Raw genomic sequence first — 17207 nt, forward strand, 5'->3', positions numbered from 1 at the left:
TCCCCTAAGGCAAATCTGTGGAGGGGGACAGAGGGCCACCTTGGGTGGATTACAGGAGAAGGCATATAAGAACAATCCAACTTCACTGTTAAGATACTTAACTTTCTTGAATGTGATTCAATATTACATTAGCTGTGCCCAATGGCTTCTGAACATTGTGATCTCTCTTAGAGGAAAAAGGGAAGACATTAATGTTCATTGACCAGATGAATGAGGTGAACGTTAAAATGGGTATTTTGTTTTGAGAAGCTGTAGTAAGAGTTGAGCTGTGCTCTGTACATCAAATGAGGGCAAAGGGTGTAGGGATAGCACTTCTGATATTTAGCTGATTATTGTACAGTAAAACATGAATTAAAAAGGGGTGTGCATCAAAGATAAAGTATTGTAGTTTGCTGTAACTGTCACCTGGCACACACCTCCAGTTTTTTTTCCAGTAAGAACATCTGAGCAGCGGCTTCCATTTTTTGCATCTGCAAATTGTATGTCTAATCGTTATTTTATTAAAAGCATTACATTTTTCAAACGGCTATAAAGCCCAAATGAGCTCCTTTTATGCCAACCTTTTAAAATATGTTTTTTGATTCCATCTTCATTTTCAGCAGCAGCAACAATAACAAAACCATTGTTGTGGTCTCTTTTGACAAGACTAAGAGACCCCGAACCTCCCTTTGGAATTCTCCAAATCTAAGACTTACTTTGTTTTAAGTGAAATGTGGTAAATGAACCTGTTCTTAGCGTCTACTTTTTGTCTCTGGACTCTCGCTGGAATCTTAAGGGTTCTGAACAAATACAAATAATGAAAAGCAGTGATTAGTTTTGTGGGTTGATTTAAAAAAAAAAAAGCAGGTAAAGAAAATCCCACCATAGCAAAGTCAGATGAGATCTATACTTTTTAACATAACACTTTATCTCATAAAGATTAACGAAAGCAACTCTATGTTCAATATATTTAGATTTTTCAGATACTTAGTTATAAACTTTAAAGAAAATGACATGTGAAGTTGCCGTTATGTAATAACTTCCCTGGTAATCTGCATTAATTAGGTGTGAGTTAGTTGCCTTAAAACAGAATCAGGAGGGGATATTGCTTTCTTTTTCCCTAAAATAAATGACATGTAGTGTTCTATGGATTCTGCCATGTGGAATTTGCCACAAAATTATCCCTTGTTATAGGGTTGTGGGTTTTTTGTTTGTTTTTAAAATAGCTTTCTTTAAACAGCAGCAACAAACGTTGGTTCAAAGATAACTTTGATACTAGGAACCAAGTATAAACCAATGCAATGTTTTGTCTTTCTGAGTTTGCAAACAATCTGAAACAAGTGGTCTGAAAGGAGTGAAAGTGAACAGCCTTATTCGTCTCAATTGACTGTTTACTCTGGAACCTAAAGATGTAAATTTTAAAATGTCAGCATTAACTGTTTTACTGCTGATCTTTCAGCCTAAACATCCAGTTGATGTATTAATCCAACCATTACAAACTGTCTGCCCAGGTAACAAAAGCCCCACCAAACTACTCAGCTACCAAAGCCTACAACTTCCCTGCCTCCTTTTCCCCCCAACTTTACTGATGCAATTATCCTTCTGGAATACTGAAAACTTAAAATATGGAACAGCAGAACATAACTGAATATAATGGCAAAATAAGTAATGCCAGGGGCTAATGTGCAGATTTATCATTTCCATATTTAATTACAAGCCTTCATTTTTAAAATTTAAATCAAATTGCCATGCTAGAATGTCACAGAAACCGGTGACCTTGCCAAAGATTTGATGCCCAGCATGCTGGGGGAGGACATGGCCTTGATTGGAATGCATTTTCTTTTATTGTCATGCAATTTTACAGATTATTTATTTAAATTTGGAATTGGGGGAAAAAACAATTTCGAAATTTAGTCTTATGGAAACCTGAGCAGGCTACATTAGCTTGGTTTAAAATTATGTGCCACAGATTTACTGATGCCAAGAACTTTTGTGTCAAACTTGGAGATCTGCTGACTTAACACTAGCGGAGGATATGGCCCAATGATTCCATAGAAGAGGTAGAGTTTTGAATATGGAATATACGTCAGTATCCCTTCTTACCATTTTTAAGCCTTAGCCTCTGATTGAAAATATAAGTTTCAATCCCATCTCCAAAATAGTGACCTAAAATGGATGATTACGATCAGGGCCTGATTCTCAGGTAGTGTAAATTGACGTCAATGGAACTATGGTGACTTCACACCAGCTGAGGACTGGGCCTGAATTTTTCTAGCTATTTCAGACACATTATATGACATCTCACAATAAACAGGACAGTATTTCAGTGGACTACCTCTGTGGACAAGAGACCTTGTTCACCCCCCTCCCCTTAATCTCCTTATTAAATTAGTTATGATGTAAATAATCAATATTCTGGCAAGCAGGACAAAAGCAGTCATCTTAACAATCTGGTTATGATCCTTTCTCCCTCCCCCCCCCACCCAACTTCTGTTTTTTCCATATGGTTTCTTTATCTGTGTGTTGAAGTGACAGCTCTCAGGTGATGTGGACAAGAACCAAGCCAAGTAATTGGCCCTCGGGGGTTTGTATTGTCTCCAGCTGGGCAGTCCTCCAGGGAGAGGTTCAGCAAGGAAACCAGAGCCACAAAGTCTGCCTCTATAAGAAAGAGTGTTAGCTGCAATTGATAACTTGACGGGTCCATTGTATGCAGCTGCCTGTTTCTAGGTGTGTGATTATAGTGGCTGAAAATTTAAGCCTCTGTTGAGCGTTCAAGTATTATTTTTGCTCAGTATAACCTACTTAAGTATTCTAAATCCATCTCATCTCAGACTAAGGAATAAAGATAAGTAAATAGAACTGGTATATAAGGAATGGTAGACTTTTTTTATTACTACTAGCAAATAGTTAAAAAGAAAAAAGTATTACCTCGCAAACTTATCTAGTAAAACAATGTAAAACCAACTCTGACCAATTTTTTTACTACAAGATTCACAGTGTAGGTTCAGTGTCAGTGGTGAGCAACCCTCAATCCTAGAGGGAGAGTTTGTACTTGTTCCATGTGCAAAATGAGTGTCTAATCAGAAAACAAGTTGTAAAAATATGTAATAGATACCCTGTTGTTGATCTTACTTATCTGGCTTTGAAAACTTTTTGGTTTGAGTTTTTCACAAGAATGAACATTATTGGACACAAGGGGAGAAGGAGGGATGACACTGGATATCCTACTTGTGCAGTACACTTTTTTCACTACATTATCAGATGAGGTAAAGCTGATAAGCTATTATATGACATGATTTTCACCTGACTAAAACTGTCCAGATGCTACCAAATGTTGCTGCTAGAACTCCTACATCTGATTGGGTCTGTCTTACCCCCATCACACTCCCAATACTAAACCATGCACTTTCTCTCGGGGGGGACCTTGGAGAAACACCGAGGGACGACAACAGTGTTCCCAAATGGACAGAAGTCTGGTGATAAACTACAGGAATATCTTGGAGAAGGCGTGACTGTAACAAGGAGCCAAGAAGGCCAAATGTTAACTCTAGGTGCCACCCCTACTTGAAAATGTTGCAAAATATATTGCATGTCAAGGCTCTTTATAAATATATATACTGGAAACTGCAAACTGGGGAGGTGAGAGCAGGGCCGGTTCCAGTGTTTTTGTCGCCCCAACCAGCAAAAAACAAACAAACAAAAAACCTCGCCTCTGAACACGGACGCGGAGTAATGGTGTGGCCGCTGAATTGCCGCCACGCACGAAACATGCTGTGACGGAGCGACCGCTGAATTCCCGCCACCACCGAGGGCGGACTGCCGCCCCAGAGCCCGACGTCCTGCCGCCCCTTTACATCTGCTGCCCCAGGCACCTGTTTGGTTCGCTGGTGCCTGGAGCAGTCCCTGGGTGAGATATCTATATCTATATTTCACCTCCCCGGTTTGCAGTTATTTATTTCTGGGGAGGTTAGATATATAATATATCATTTCATTGGTTTTTGGTTTGGTTTGTGTTTTTGTGATGAATACCCATTTGCATCCTGATTCCATTTAGCTTTGGCTGTTGTTCCTTATAGAATTCTAATCCCCATTATTTTGGTTTTGTTATATCTGGTTTAAAGAACCAACCAACCAAAAAAAAATATATCCAGCCTATTCTGTATTGGGCAGTCAATTGACAGCATCTGTAAGACACCAAAACACAAATAGAGAACCACCTCTATGGATTTGGCTAGATCACTGAAGGTGATTGCAAATGCATACTTCTGATTCTCATCCACAATCAGATCCAGGTTCCCAGAGTCACAAAAACATGAGCCATTTGGTACCATTTTCTCTGCATGTGACAAGGACAGTAAAATCTGTTAAAATTTGCAGCTTTCAAAAGCAGGTCTTCAAAAGAGTTTTATCTGAGATAAGCATGATGATATACAGATTGTTAATTCATGGCTGCTCTGTAGGGAACCTCTGCAGTGAATTGTCTGATTTAAAGTAATTATTGGAATTAATACAGAAATTATCTCTGTCTGTTTAAAATATTTTCATCTTCATTGCCATAGGTTTCATGTGCTAAAATTGTACAATGTTCCGGAAGCACAGCTGCAGTAGGCCTGCTCTAACTTTGTCCTCCCTCTCCAGTTCCCTGCACGTTCTGGTTGATAGTGAACAAATAAGCAGCCCACAGAGCTGACATATTGCTTTTTGCCTTTCACTGTCGTCTTGACTCCCATCAGAGAGCTCTGAAACCTACAGTTTGCTATTTGACTAAGCAAGGAAGTTATTAGCATTTGTTCTTCAGGATGTTTATAAAATTAAGGGATTGCAAGTTTAGGACACTTCCTTCTATATTTAAGTACAGGGAGATGGAGTACACAAGAGATGTTTTAACTACAGCAGGCAGCAGAATGGTTTCAAATTACCTAAAACAAATTGACATATTGAGGCTTTTTATCAGACTGTTCAAAATACAACCATTGTGAACACAACTAAATACAATCCTGTCTGAACACAGGAAGACCAATGACTGCTGCAAAAATAGATTTTGGCTGAGGTGGTAACAAATAATCATTTGCCTTTGTGTTAAAGAAATCTGTATATTTAATTGGTCTCCTGGAACAAAAACTTTTTTTGTACAGCTAAGAAAAAAAATCTATTATTGCACCAGGTTTTTGTTAAGTCTTATGCCCACTCACATGCAATAATATCTTGTTTTGCAAGCTATTTTTGAAAATGTGTAGATTGCGTACTTGACATCCTAATGTGTCTTGTTTTGGCACTTTTACATTTGGTATTAAACTGTTTTTTTCCTGAACTTAATAAATATAAATAGAATTAAATAGCAGGCTGTAGATATAACATTTCATCATTAACTCTCTGGTAATCATGGAATATACAGATTGAAATGAGATCCCATTGGGTGTTCAGAAAAAAGGGAAAGGAAGAAGTAATCTGTTGTTGTATAGAAAAGTAAATATATTTGAAAGTAGCCAGGAAAACAGTCCAAGTAGGCCTCAAAAGTCATGAGTTCGTAGCACCAGCATGGTTTATCATAAAGAACAATTTTCCTTTGTACCTGACTATTGGGCGTATATGGAAGTGATAAAATCACTTGATAGAGAGCTGTATACAACAGAAGGATTACAAATAGATAGTTTTGTGATTCTAGTTATTGTTTTAAATGCTATCATCCCGCTGCAACTGTAACCAGTGGGAGTTCTGCTGTCCACTCCTGACCCTAAGTCTGTAGATGCTTTTTGTCTGGTCCATTTTTTTTAATGTTGTATTTGAATATGCATCTTTGTGCTCCCCCAATCCTAGGGCTGGTTCATTCACTAGCATAAGTTACAACAACCTTCAGGTTTCTCTAATATAAACCCAGCTGTCCATGGCTCCTGGAGCTGTTGTGACATCAAAGGATCAGCTGGGATCCTAGCCATATCCCATACACTGGTGGCCATGATGGGGGGAGGGGAACTGGGAGAAGAACTGCTACAGCAGTTTTATGATATTAGAGGATTCTCCTGTGCAGGGAGAAGCCATCCACGAGCCTTTAATGTGCGTTTATGGTTTCTTTGACCCAGTGAAGTGATGCAAAGCAAATGATTGCACGCATAAATTGGAGCATATTGACTGATCTGAACTAAAATGAAATACACAAAGGGGATGTTCTAGAGAATCATGCCACCCCGTCCAGAAAAGTTTACAGAAACCATCTGGGACTTGTATCCTTCCTTGAGAGCCAGCAAACATGACCTTTACCAGACCAATGGAGGGAAGCCAATTGTAGTTATATGGCCTCCAAGTCCTAAGCAGTCAAATCTAGGGATTTTTTAATCAGAAGCTTCTTGGCTAGCACAATAGTTGCGATGATTTATAAGGAAAGAGCTGTTCCAGAAGGCAGCAAAGGTCCACGCCAGCTTTGGGGTAGGATTTTCAAAAGTGCCCAGTGTTGGCCTAAGTAGCTTTTTCCTAAAGTCAGTGTGAGTTTTACTGCTGACTTCAGTGAGAGCACAGTAAGGTCAATGCTGGGCGCTCTTGAAAATCCCACCCTTATAGACCAAAATCAGCATTTACACTAAGTGCACCTGGCAATAACTCAATGCAGATTCAGATTTCACTAAGGTATGAATAACCTTTAAGGGCATTCCCATCAATGACATTGCACTAATAGAATCTGGAAGTTAAGTGTGGACAAATGTGGTGAGGTCAATATCAGGCAAGAGATCTCAGAAAGATGAGAGACAGTGTTGCCTCTTCTGACGATAGTTTAAACCCTGTGACTTGAATACTACAGCCAACATGTGGATGCATTTCTCCTTAGTTTAGCAATAAGCAGATATTATATGCTAGTGCATATATACAGCATTTATTAACTCAACAGTTAAACGGTGCAACACCTCCTGTGAGAAGATTATGAAAATATTTTAAGTTTACTGAGTACACCTCTGTGTGTCTAGAGAACTGCTTGTTTCAGTGATGACAATTCATATGGTAAACACACTGAAATCTTTTAATAATGATTATATTCACTTAAATATTTTAAATTGTGAGGATCAGTTCCTGCAGCTAGTAAAGTCAATATCAGTGTTCCCATTGACTATGATGGAAGTACAATCAAGCTTCAGATATGAGAAAAGTAGAGGTATCTTGATCCAAGTCCAAGTCAAAGATCAGGTCTGTGATTAAAAATTGTGATGTAGTATAAAGTAAAGCTAATGATGAAGCAAATGGGGTATTTAAGTGACCAGCTGTTTTACAGCCTGCTAAACCAAAACCTCTTTAGTTTTAACATATTTTAGACTATCTGGTAAACTTTGAAAATGTGAAATGCTCCAGAAAGCTTTATACTAAGCCAGACTTTAAAAAAAATCTTCTTGTTTGCATTTAAAATATTTGTTGTCAACTGTTTGAATTTGTCAGAAGTACACAGTGCACTTTTCTTTAAAGTCTGAGGATAATAACAATAAAAAGCCCCCCTGGAATATAAATACTTTGTACTATCAAGACAAGGCCTAATGCTATCTAGTTTCCTTCGTTTTGCATGTTGTAACTCCCCTCTACTACGCTGTCCCTGTATCTTGGGTTGTGCACTCTTTGGGGGAGGTACTATTCATTTTATATTTGAAAATGCTTAGCCTGTCATGTGCTGTTGGAAACTGGCCTATTCCAGTGATAAATTTGGCCCATTATAATCAGTTTCAGTGTGTGCTTTTCATTTTACATGAGGAGTCTAGTGACCTACAACCTTCAGTTCCTTATGTGTGTCCAAACTGATGGGCAACACTCCGTTTTGGATTATGGAGAACTATGATCTGTGGGGAGGAGGGGAAGAAATGAGGCTAAATCCTGCTGGTCCTTACTCACCTGAGTAATCTCTCTTGTATTCAGTGGAGTAGCCCATGTGAGGTCTTGCCGGATCAGGCCCCGAAAGAACAATTCTCTGGCCTTAAAACAGCTGAATTTTAAAGAAAGCAGTTCCTTTGTTTATATCTGATGTTAGAGCCTTCCTCTGCAAAGAAAGCATCAGAGGAAGTGATTTAAAATGCAGGCTTGGAAGGGTAGGGATGTAAGTTCTGGTCCCAGCTCTGCCACTGACTTGATGTGACCCTGGGTTCCTGTTACTTAACTTCTCTACTTCAGTTTTGCCATGTATAGTGGAGGAAGGAGTTGAGGGAGGGGGGAGCCTTAGGGTATTTCCCAACCACAAAGCAGTGTTGAAGCTAAATTAATTAGTCCAGTTAGAATGTGCTATAGAAGTATGAAGGATTTAATGGGTATTTGCTATTGCAAATAACTTGATAGACGCAAAGGCCCATATGTGCCTCCCAGAAAATATTGTGCTTCCATCTATTTGTATATGTAGGTATTACTGTACCTAAGATGCAAAGATCCTAAATACTAAAAGGAAAAAACATATTTGATCTAGCTTAATTTAATTAAAAGAAACTTTGTGCTTTCTTTTATCTAGCTGCCTCTCACAGTCCTAGTTTAAATAATCATAAAAGCTTTTTAGTCTGATCCTGCATTTTGTTTATATCAATGGAATTTTTGGATATCAAGGAGTCTTGCCTGTGCAGTGAATGAAGTATTAGGGCCCTTTGTTAGAAACTTTAGTGAGTTCTAAAGATGGCTGTCTCTTATAGCTATTCTCTGGCAGAGAGTGAGTGTGTGATTGATTGAGGACAAGTACAGTATAAGAAAGAATAGTTAAAACACAGACACGCTGACATTATAATGCAGTGTTTCGTCAGATGATGTGGTGTTTTGACTACTTGGCTGCTGCACGTCTATAATTTTAAATGACATTAAATGGGACAAAATAGCTATAGTGTGGAGACGAGAAATCTTTGGGTCTGTACTTACAATGCAGATAAAATAGCCCCCTTTGAACTTGTGGAGCCAAATGTTGTCCAAAGACACTACTCTTCCGTATGGAAAAGAGGTGTGTGGTGTTTTCTTTTCCCCTACCATAGGCTTTTTCTGGTTAGGGTGCTTGGCTTGTGTCATTACAAGGATGCAAGGCAAAGGGAAGCAGTTTATATTTTGATATCCCATGCCCAGTTTTGCCATTCAGTACAGAATTCACTGTTGTGAACTATATCATGACTGTGTGTTCTTTGTACTGTTGACTTTTAATATGCTCCTTTATACTTTCATTAAAGTAGCACACAAAGCTAACTTTTACAAGCAGCCATTGATGTTCAGCTGTAACAGAGTTTCCCATAACCCTGTGACTGCATCCCTGATATATCTTATTTGGTTCCACCAAGTTGTTGTAATACTCTCTCTGGCTTTTAGAGTTTTCTATTTTTTTTTTAATTCTCTGCTATTAAAATTATAACTAGGGTATGTTTTGCTCATTGGATTTAAGCTATGTAGCCGCTCACATTCCTCACCCTCATGGAAGCCAGACTTTTAATACACCTTAGTGTAATGTATGCTGTAACTGTTTGCCAAATTAGTGATTCTTTCCAGGAACCGGCCTGATCATTGAATACCTCATGAAGTGTGTGTGTATAATAGGTTGTGAGCTGTTTTTTCAAATACATATTTCAAAAGGGAAAATAAATATTGTGTAAATTAAGCTTGTTTAAAGTATTCCAGATTTCTAGTGGGGGGGACTTCTGATGATAGATACACAATACAAAGAAATAGAGCAAACCCAAACAAAAGAATACAGCCTTTGTAAGTTGCAGTTACTCATACCACTTTTCATGTACATTGGCTCATTGTATATAACTCGATTGCCATACCAGTTAAATATTTTCTGCCACTACTTGCCTCCCTCCCCATGGTTAAGTTTATGTACTCTTACCAAAATATTCATGCCATGCATGACTTAAGTCCTATTTTTGTTCTATGGACAAACCAAAAGTAAATTGTTGGTCAATAAGGCAGCTTCTCCAAAACCAGTCATCTAGTAAACTGGAGAAAGCCCCAAACCTTTAGTCAATGTGTGCATGTGCCTCTTCCCCTCATTGCATAAACCAGGTCTAAAACTCAATTGCCATTTCTATGTTGAATGATGCAAATATTGATAAACAAACAGAAGTCAAGAGAATTAAGGCTACCATGTTAATTTAAAGAAGTGTTATTCAAAACAGAGGTTACTCCTTTGAGGTGTATTTAATCCTGTGTGGTTGGTGCGGTTTTTTTTACTGGCCATAGTGATCCTTTCAAGGATCATTCTTCAAACCTGTGGAAAATTTTGCTACTTTCACAGCAGCCTACTTATCCTGTACACTTTTATATAATAAATCAAGCTATTCCATAACCTTCTGCATGTTAGGATGTGGTAAAACTCTCAAGTACTGTAAAGGCTTTGGTTTTCAGAGTTTTCTTAATACCGAATAGTTAATAAAAAGACAGCAAGATTATTAATAAACCTTGTTTTTTGTTGCCTTCATTAGGTCAGTTTCTCCAAGATCGTCCTCTCCAGGTATGACTGAGCTAGTGAGACTTGCTAGAGGCTTCCATTACTGAAGCTATTAGGCATAATGCTAGGATTAGTAGGCCAAAACCCAAGGTGTTGGGTGCTTCAAGACAAGGATAGCTTACCAGAATTGCAGTAATTGTGACCTGAAGTTCTGACAACAATAAATATTCTGTGACATAATTTTGGTGTAAACTTCTTCTGTCAACCAATATAAACAAACTGAGACATCCATCAGGTATGGGAAGAAGGGCCTCTCCTCATCATATTCCTCATATCTCCTTCCACTTTCTTTGTTTTATTAATCGGAGATGATATGAGTAGAACAACAAAGTTTGATTATTTTGGTAAAACTAATGGCAAAAAGGGAATAAAACTCTTCCTCCCATATTCTTTCCACCTCTTTCGTGTCATTGCTCTGCCAATGTACTTATCCCATTTTTTGTTATGAATCTTAATCTTTACTGAGTACCTAATGTTTACTCTTTATGCAAGTAGAAACTGGTTTCTTAAAGAACAGGTCTCCTTCTTCTCTAGTAGGGAAAGATCTATGGTCAGAGCTGCTTTCCGGATAGGAACAATTGAATATGAAATGCACTGGTTTAGTGTCATTGTATCTCCCCAATGACTATAACAGCCTGGTATTTACTCGCTACTGAAGAAATTCTCCTCTTAGCTCAAAGGATAAATGCCTGCAGTTTTTGATGCTGAATGTCCCAAATTTATCTTTTTTTCTAATTTGGGGCGGTGTGTGTGTCTGTTTGCATGTGTACATACATATAGACACAGTTCATTACACATAATGTCAGAGCTGCTGAAATTTAAACACCTCAGATGTTTTGTTGTTTGAATTCTATCTCAATTACATAAAATAATTGTGAGTGGAACCTGTGCACTGCTACTTATAAAATGAAATGTGTATCATTTGCTGAAAATGGAAACCAAGGATGCTATCAATCCTGAGAAATCTCTCACTGTTGGCTTGTGAGTGCTGGGAAAGGGGAAAACAGCTACTTCCACGATAGCCTTTCTGCAGACTGCACACAGGGAAGCTAGCTGTTAGAAATGGGAGCCCTGGACAGGAATAAGTTCAGCAGTGGACGGACATGAATCGTTTTTCACCTCCTCACTCACAAATCAACAGCAGTTGAACTGGCCTATATCTCAATCACCTTCCCTGCTGGAACCTCCTCCTATTTAATGGGGGCATTTCTAGGATCCCCTGGATAGTCTGGCAGCATGATTCTGTTGGGTAAGGAGTGTTAAGCAGCTAAGGCTGCAAATCCAGTAGAGGCACAGTCTCTATGAAGAAGGTCCTGTGCCTTCAGCTAGTCTCCAGAAATTGTGGCCTAACCTGCTGCTGCTTCTGTTTGTTTGGGATCAAATCCTGCCCTCCTTGAAAATATTTGGAGGAAACTCTGAGGGGAAAAGAGTGTAGTTTTTTTGTTTTGTGTCGCCCCCCCACCACCCTTCCCCATCCTCCTGGATGTAAGGTTACTCCTGCAGGTTTTACAATGGGCATGGAGATCAAATCCTATGGTAGGAATAGATCAACTCTGGAATCTAAATATTGAAAAGGATACCCCAAAGAGGCAGGAGAGAAGTTGTTTGCATCAGTACTGATAAGACTATTATTAACAGATTCCAACTGAAAGATCATATTAAATAGTAAGGCAGAATATTGTGATGGATTCCCTCTTCCTTCATCTGAGCTGCAGGTGGGTTTAACTTCTGAGAGGCTGTGGGGAATGGAAAGTGAACAAGGTGTTTGGTGCTACCTATTGCTAGCTCTAGGGGAATAGGCATTGCTGAGTATGCACTCTGGCAGGACTAAAGGATTCATGGCTTTCAAACTGATGTCATATCTCCTTTTTGATACCCTCAGTACAATATTGTAACTATCGGATCAATTGGGGAAAGTAACCAGTATCTGAAAGAGGTGAAAGAAACACTGGGAATCTTTCAAGTACACAGTTTGACAAGTTAACCACAGGAGCTGGTCTAGTGATGTTAGAAAATTGTGCGTTTCTATAAGATCTGATTTTATACTTTTTTTTTATGTTGAGTAGTACGTTTCAGTAGAACCATTCCAAGAGTCATTAGTGGAACTAAATGAAGAGCAAGGCCAGAAGTGGAGGTTGAACCTTCCAACCTCTCCAAGGTCCTCATCAGAAGCAAGCTCCCTACAGACCAGGACACAACAACTCAAAGTGGCACCAGACATTTCCAGAATAACAGATCCAAAACCTGACACATCTCCACGGCTACAATGATCAACACCCCCTATAACTCACCTTTCAAGATCCGTGGGTCCTACACATGCCTATCACAACATGTGGTGTACCTCATCCAGAGCATTAAATACCCTCAACAACTAATGTGTGGGTGAAACTAGAAAATCATTATGTTCTCGAATAAATTCACACAGGGTGAAGGTTTTTTTCACAAAGCTATCACTCTATATCTGACCTCCGTTGTCGTCCTCAAAGGAAACCTGCGTAACGCTTTCAAAAGACAAGCCTGGGAGCCTAAATTCATTACTCTGCTAGATGCTAAAAATCATGAATTGAACAAACACACTGGATTTTCAGCTTATTACAACAATCTATAACCCAGTAACTCCCTCCTTGACCTATGAGTGCAGAGTTGTTAACAGACTACTCTACCTTGAATGGACCCTTACATTAGGTGCTAACAACTTGTACTAAATCTGTTCCACCTTGCGTTTTGCGGTGATGCTGGAAATACCTTTCCCTGACCTGAAGAAGAGCTCTGTATGGCTCGAAAGCTTGTCTCACACCAAGAGACGTGGGTCACCCACCTTGTCTCTCTAATATCCCGGGACCCACACGGCTACAACTACACTACATACTCTCTCTCTCTCTCCTGGGCCTCAATAACCTGATAAGGATCAAGATTACAAATGGTTAGTCAATCTCACATAGCAGAGGTCAGTATCTGCTGATTCAAGTAGCTACTGTTGCACTTTTTTGCCTTAAAGCTACTATGAGGATTAATGAGATAAACTTAAAGCCAGGGGACAGCATGACACAAGTAATGACTAGCATTTTCCCAAACCACTCTGCCTGCCTTTCAAAATGAGTAGAAAGTCACTAAGTTTAAAATCATCATTAACCCTGATAAATGTTGATAACTGATGGCTTGGTATAACACTGCCTTTGATTAAAAAATTAAATGCTCATGGCTTGTGCCACTGTACTTCACTTTAAATTTGAACTAATGAAATAAATATAAAAAATTCCAATTCCATGGTATTATAGCAGTGATGAATTAACCTATTACAATATAGTTGTTTCTAACAGGGGAGGGAGATCTGTGTGTGTGTGCACGTGTGTGTGCACACAATGTATTTATGGTACTTTTATCACCTTTTCCATTAAAATTGTATATCAAACTGGCTGCTGCTCTTGTGTTTTAAAGCTACAAGCATGTTCCATAACAATTAAAACCCTGAGGAGAGTACAGCTCACTTCCTGATTTTAGAACAGGAGTCGCAGCTGCTATCATGGTAGTAGGTTTCCAGATGTCTGTGTTTGTTGTATGGAATAGTGTTGTAATTGCAGGAAGGAAGGGATATGATTTTGCTATCAGAGAATGTTGTATCCATTGACACCCCCTTGGATGTGGCTGCAATGATGCGGATACAGAATGTACAGTAAAGTATAATATAGTGGGATAAAATTTCCCTCCAAGTCACAGTATTGCCATTTAAGTCCTGGGGAAGCCACATATGGAGTTCAGAACTGAATATGGCATCTTATATAGCATGTAAAGAAAAACAGCAACTTTTAAAAAATGTTTAAAGTCAAATTTGAACTGAATGAGAAGTGCCATTTTGTATTTCCAATACTGGCCTAGGTATTGCAGCCCACTGTAAAACTTATTCAGTAAGCTGGGAGCTGAGCAATGCCTAAACTCAGAGTGAAGAACGTAGGGGCAGTTTGAGCTCTTGATGTCTTGCTTTTGTACAGTTGTAACAGAAGTTGGGCCATGGGTGGATGATTAGAAACTCAAATCCCTCGCATGCCTTTAGCACCCAGCTGGGGCTTAATCTTGCATTTCCCCCAAACACCACAGTACATTCTGTGGGAATGCTAGAGATGTGGTTGTGGGGTTTTCTTTTTTTATTTTGTTTTTCTTTTTAAATCAAAACCACAAAAACCCGTCAGTCTCTAGTGAGCAATTTGGTAGGGGTAAAAATATTTTCCTGGGAATTTATAGTACAGTCTCTTTACATCACTTCCCAGTGCCCCAAAATTTGGTGACTAACAGCTGAACCTGAATTTCTGCCCATCCCTAGTAGAGATGCACACAGATTACTCTGACTGTAACTTCATATCAGTAGACACTCAAACCCTTATCCATTTTTTTTAAATGGGTCTCATTGCTCCTCTGATGGGAAAACTCACAGGAGGGAGGTTAAAGGGATGAATCTTGGTGAATTTCTCCTTGTGGTATATTTTCTGGGACTGTACCGTTGGGGAATGTGATTCGTTCCCAGACAGGACACATGGTCTTCTCTCCACTCTTTGTACACATCTGAGGACCCTCTGAGCGTCCTAGTTGAGGTCTGGAATAAAACCACCATGGCGAAGTGGAGTCCCCTTTTTACACGGGAGAATGGAGATCTGCATATAGAGGATCTCTTTGTGTGCCAATCTAGGGTGTGTGACTTGATATCATGTCTTAAATATGAATAAGAAACCCTATCTGAATTAAAGCAAGTCATCAGACCAAAGCTACTGAGACACCAAATGACTGTTTCAACAGCTCTGTGAAAGAATGCTCAAAATCAGGTTAATAGCTCCAAGGGAGAATTGATTTTTTTCTGTTTAATATGTTTGGTTACTCCTCCGAAGTAGTAGCTCTTAGTTGGGAAGTGGTGCTCCCACTGCCCCATGAGGTTGATCCTGAAAGGTGCTGAACATCTCCTTGTCATACTTGGTTTCCATGGAAATCAATGGGAATTGAGGGAGCTCACCAAGCTTCAGGATTTGGCCATTTTAGACTCCTCTTTACAGGGAGAAGGATCTGTTTCTCTTCTCTTCCCTTGTACATCTCCCACAGGCTAGATGAACTTCAGGCAATAAAACAAGCATCCTGCTGAGGTGACCAAACTGGGAACTAAAACCCCAGGACACTTCTTCCCTTTTGCTGTCTGCCACAGGCTGCAATAAACTTGATCCTGTATGACTAATAGGCCCTCATCCTAGTTTTGACCTTTCCAATAAACTGGCCACTCCATCTGTATCTTTATTATTTTGAAAGGGAGGCGGGGTTAGAAAAGTTTTGGAAATGCTGTATTACTGGACTTCCATTTGCCTTTAAAACCCCATTTGCTCTAGCTTCCTCTGCCTAAGGAGAAATGTCTATTTATTTGATAAATAATCTCCTATCTAAATTCTAACAAAGAAACGAGGGGAGAGAGCTGCCATGTTACCATACTCTCCAAACTCAGTCCTTTTAAATTCACACTATTTTCAGACTGTTCCCCTTTCCTGTTAACTGTGCGTCTTTTCAGACGTAAACCAATCATCACTTTGCAGAGGCAGTGTGGTTTACTGGATAGGCCACTGATCAAGGACTCAGGGCACCTGGGTTCTGTTCTCAGCTCTGCCACAGGCTTACTTAGTGACCTTAGCCAAGTCACTTCACCTTTCTGTGCCTCTGTTTTTCCCCTCCCACCCTTTCTGTCTTGTCTAGTTAACCTAAAAACTCCTTCTCACTGTTTGTACAGTGTTTAGCACAGTGTGGCCCACACGTAGCAACCCCAACTCTTGTGTATTATTTGTGTTGTGGTAGCACAATTTGTCTCTTGTTAATAATATACTGCTGTCATCTTTTGCAGAAAAGTGCACAGCATGAAATCCCCAAATCCATGCCCTCTTCAAATCCTTAGTAAATGTAAAAGTAGTCAGGATGGAGGATTGTAGCTGCCTTCAGTCTGAGGCTACAGCTCCAGACACCCATGCAGCTAGTCTGTGGCCATTACTATGGCCAACAGACTATATTAGTGGCCAGAGCCCACTGTGTCTTGTGGCTGAAAATCTGGGCAGTTTTCAAACTTATTAACCTCACCCTTCTCACAACATGATCTGCCCACAACCCTCCTTTCTCTGCACTCCTTTGGAGTTAATTGCAATGTAGCTTGGCTCAGTGTGTGACAAACAAAGGTTGTGAACTTCTTCTATCTGGTCTCTTTTCCCCCTTCATGCAGTGGCACTATAATGGTTCTTCTGCATTTTGTGCCTTCTGTGGCCCTTCTTCAGCAGGGATTTGTCCCATACTCTTTAAAAAGCAAAATGGCATGATTCATTAAAACAGAGGACATGGGGTGGGGAGTCACATGTATCATCACTATTCAAAATTAATTGAATTATTTGGTTATATCAAGTTTTCAAAGTAGTATGAAACTCCAAATCACCATTCTCTGTGCTACGAAATTAATGTTATAGGCATATAGCTAGTGAATATTTCAGATGTGCAACAGTCTTTTAAGATCTGTGGTCTTCCATCATTATACATTTGTTTACGGATGGTGTTTTTCCCCCTTGCACAATGTGGTCTGTTCTTCACTTGAGACACAAAGGATTTCTACACACAGCTTCTATTAATGCTACTGAGGTGCCTGCATAAATCTATGAGCAGAGGCTTTATGAACACATTTAATGAAGCAATAGAACAGCATAGTGTAACTATGTGTTTCCACAATAGTAAACCTAACACAGCTTAAGGCAAATAATGATATTAATAGTTCTCTTATGGAAGAAAGCTT

The 17207-nt window shown here is 39.4% G+C and overlaps 1 protein-coding gene across 17 annotated transcripts in view; it reads right to left on the minus strand.

The window, feature by feature from the left end:
• Positions 1–17207, minus strand: part of LOC125641564 (uncharacterized) — a 123797-nt gene that overhangs the window by 59218 nt on the left and 47372 nt on the right. For 12 of the 17 annotated variants that reach the window (XR_012669675.1, XR_012669672.1, XR_012669676.1 and 9 more), the window contains 2 exons: positions 7843–7987; positions 696–779 (listed from right to left, as the gene is read on the minus strand). The exons of 2 other annotated variants lie outside the window; for them this stretch is intronic. The gene's annotated coding sequence lies outside the window, so the exon portion shown is untranslated. The remainder of the gene's footprint in view (positions 1–695; positions 780–7842; positions 7988–17207) is intronic. 3 more of the 17 variants (XM_075131571.1, XM_075131567.1, XM_075131566.1) reach the window with 2 other exon arrangements.

This window comes from Caretta caretta, chromosome 8 (genome assembly GCF_965140235.1).
Source record: "Caretta caretta isolate rCarCar2 chromosome 8, rCarCar1.hap1, whole genome shotgun sequence".
Classification (NCBI taxonomy): Eukaryota; Metazoa; Chordata; order Testudines; family Cheloniidae; genus Caretta; species Caretta caretta.